The 3573-nt window shown below is 40.9% G+C and overlaps 1 non-coding gene across 1 annotated transcript; it reads left to right on the top strand.

The window, feature by feature from the left end:
• Window positions 1-1725: 1725 nt before the first annotated feature.
• On the top strand, window positions 1726-1831 carry LOC112535370. The gene has a single exon (XR_003079525.2). It is a non-coding gene; the product is annotated as a small nucleolar RNA R71 (small nucleolar RNA).
• Window positions 1832-3573: the final 1742 nt, after the last annotated feature.

Below are 3573 nucleotides of genomic sequence, written 5' to 3'. Positions count from 1 at the left end.
GTTGCTCCAACACTTGCTCGTTGGACAACTCCTCCTCATCCCTCGACTAATGCTACCCGTAAAGGGTCGAACATAAAATTTCTTACAAATGGGACTCAACCACATCATCAATCACATCAATATAATATACAGTATTATCATAGTCCAGTGACTGTCTCATGGAAGTGGCTAGGTCAACTCTAAGCTTAAGCTTTCCATCGCTTACATCGATAACAGCCCTCGATGTAGCTAGGAAAGGCCTACCCAGGATAAGAGGCATAGTGCTTTCACCCTCCATATCCATTACCACAAAATCCACAGGAAAGATAAATTTATCTACCTTTACAAGTACATCTTCAACAATACCTCTAGGAATTTTAATAGTCCTATCTGCTAACTGAACACTCATCCTAGTAGGCTTAGGTTCATGCAACCCTAATTTGGCAAATAAACTAGTGGGCATTAAGTTAATACTAGCTCCTAAATCAGCCAATGCACCACTAATTGATAAATCACCAATCATACAAGGGATAGTAAAACTCCCTGGATCTCGTCGCTTGAATGGCAGTTTATTCCGGAGAATAGGCCGAACACTCCTCATTAAGCACCACTGACCAAGATCCTCCAACTTCCTCTTGTTGCTCAAAATCTCCTTTAAAAACTTAGCGTACTTGACTGTGAAATTGCCTCAACAAAAGGTAAGTTAATTTTCAAATTTGCTTAAATAAGTCAAGAAACTTACTATATTGCTTGTCCACCTTATCCTGCCTCAACCTTGCAGGGATATGGAACCGGTGATGCTCGCACGAATCTCTTTTGCTGTCTTCTTTCTTTCTCTCATTCTCTACCACCTCAAGGTCCGGTCCTTCCTTAGGCCGGCTCGACTGCACAATTGTATTATCCTTATCGGTAAAGGCGAAGAACCGGTCAATTTCTTACGAGCGCAAGGTGATAGCCTTGCAATGCTCCCCTAGTTTGACTGTAGGTGCTAGGGAGCGATCACGAAGGTCTCTCGAAAGCATCTTAGAAATTTGGTCAATTTGAATCTCCAAGTTCTGAATCGAGGCCTGCTGATTCCTAAGTGCACTATCAGTCTGCTAGAATCTCATTTCCGTAGACGTCACAAACTTCATCATAAGCTCCTCTAAATTTGACTTCTTTTCTTGTGGAGGAGGAGCTTGTGCAGGCCTAGCTGGTTATTGCTGTGGCTGTTGATGAAGTCTTTGAAAACCTGGCGGACCCTGGGCATTATTGTTCCTTCAACTGAAATTAGGATGATTGCGCCATCCATGGTTGTATGTATTGCTGTAAGGGTTATTATGCTGCCTTGGGGCATTCCCCATATAATCAACCTGTTCAACATCAGAAGACATAGCATAATTAGATGGAAAACTAGTAGAGGATGAAGCAAACATACCTCCTGCAGTACAGTTCGCACTGTAATGCGGGCCACCACAAAACTTCGCGATAGCGTTGTTGCATGAGCCATCCCAGGTTAGTCGATCTTCTTGGCTGAAGCTCCACTTGAGCTGCCAAGGCTGCTGTAGAGTCCACTTGGTTGACCACTCCCTGTCTTCCTGGTCGACTCTAGAGGATTGCCAACGATAGTTGTTCATGGCCATTTCCTCTATCAAGTTCGAGCACCGCTCGGGGCTCTTTTAGCGCCCACCTGCTGCAGCATCCACCATCTGCCTCGTTGCAAGGTTCAACCCGCTGTAGAAGGTCTGAACTTGCATCCATATTGACAATTCGTGATGTGGGCAGCATCTCAAAGATCTTTAAATCTCTCCCATGCATCGTACATGCTTTCATCATCAAACTACACAAAAGAAGATATGTCATTTCTAAGTTTAGCAATTTTAGCTGGAGGAAAATACTTATATAAAAAATTTTCAGCCAACGCCCTCCAGGTAGTAATCGTTTGCTGTAGAAGGGATTGCAACCATCTCTTAGCTCTGTCCCTCAAGGAAAATGGAAACAATCTCAATCGAATGGCGTCATCGGTTGTCCCATTTATCTTGAATGTGTCACAAATCTCTAAAAAATTAGAGATATGTGCATTGGGATCCTCGTTGGGCAATCCTCCAAACTGCACGCTCTGCTGGATCATCTGGATCACGTTGGCTTTTATTTCAAAATTGTTGGCCGCTACAGCAGGTCTAACTATACTAGTTTTCGTCCCATCCAAAGATGGTCGAGTAAACTCATACATCGTCCTCTGATCCTCATCGGCCTGGGGGTTGAGGTTCTCCATCGCATCAATTCCTTGAACTTGAACTGTAACTCCGCCCTCCTCCTCAACTGCCTGCAAACGTCGTCTCAATAATCTGAGAGAGCGCTCCGGGTCAGATAAGGGTGCTATGGGATCAGGGTTAGAGCTCCTGGTCATATACTACCTGAAACCGACAACCAAACAACCACCAATCAATCAAAAATAATATAACAATAAATAATAATAAATAAATAAAATAAAGAATAAATGAATAAACAAATAATGACTAAATTAACACAAAAATAATTCACTCTAGTTCACCGTTATTGTTCCCCGGTAACGGCACCAAAAACTTGATGGGCTCTTTATGCAACCTACACCTAAGGTAGTGAACCTACCGATGCAGCCTAGCACTAGTGAGTATCAAGGTCGTATCCCTAGAGATCGGGTGAACCTAGAGTTACTACTGTTTGCTATGTTATCTAGTCTGAAATAGGGTGTGAAAGTTCTAACGTACCAGCTAATGGTTATGAGTGCAAATAAGTAAATGAAGAACAACGAACAATCAAAAGACAATTGCAAAGAGAGAAACAAACCCAAAAGGGAGCCTAAGTGATGGAATTCTAAAGATAGATTTTATGGATTGCCGATCTTGCTTGCCCGTGCCTAAATCCTGAATTGAATCCCGGTTCCTCTCTCGAGCTTACCGAATTCCTAAACTTGCACTAACCTAATGGAATCTCTTCCTATCGGATTACTACAGATTAGCATTAAGTATGATTTAAAACTATTAAGAGTTATTAATTCTTAATCTGGCGAGTAAATCAACCTTATCTCTAAGTGTTAACCACCAGTCCTTACTATTCAATGTCCAGTTGTAACAAGCATTTATCAATGTCAAGAAACAACCCAATAAACAATTAATTCAACGTCTCAAATTAACTGAATCAAACTTTTATTACTAAATAGCAAGAAGATTGCAAGAATGACAATTATAAAACTAACAATTAAGCATAATCCATCAACAAAGAAGAACCCTAATGGGTTTAAAAGATCTAGCTACTCATGTTCATGGTTAAAGTAATTAGGGAACAAAATAAGGAAAAGAAAATTAAAGGCATGTACACCCTTCTCTTTCAAGCTGAATGAGAAACCCTAAATTTGCAAATTCGAAATCTCAAACCCTAGTTGCCTCTTGAATGCTCCCAAAGTTTATCTTGATCTTCAATTCGATGTTGGAACAAGTGAAATCCCTCCTTCAATTGATGAAATTAATCTCTCAAGGTCTACAATTGAGGTATAGGAAACAATTGATTAAGTGTGTGTCTTGGAATTGAGTCCAAAATTTGTCCCCTTTTCCAAAAGAATTCAAAATTGCCTAT

This window comes from Ricinus communis, chromosome 1 (genome assembly GCF_019578655.1).
Source record: "Ricinus communis isolate WT05 ecotype wild-type chromosome 1, ASM1957865v1, whole genome shotgun sequence".
In the NCBI taxonomy this organism is placed as follows: domain Eukaryota; kingdom Viridiplantae; phylum Streptophyta; class Magnoliopsida; order Malpighiales; family Euphorbiaceae; genus Ricinus; species Ricinus communis.
The sequence above is the reverse complement of the archived record's forward strand: the minus strand, read 5'-3'. Positions and strand labels throughout refer to the sequence as shown.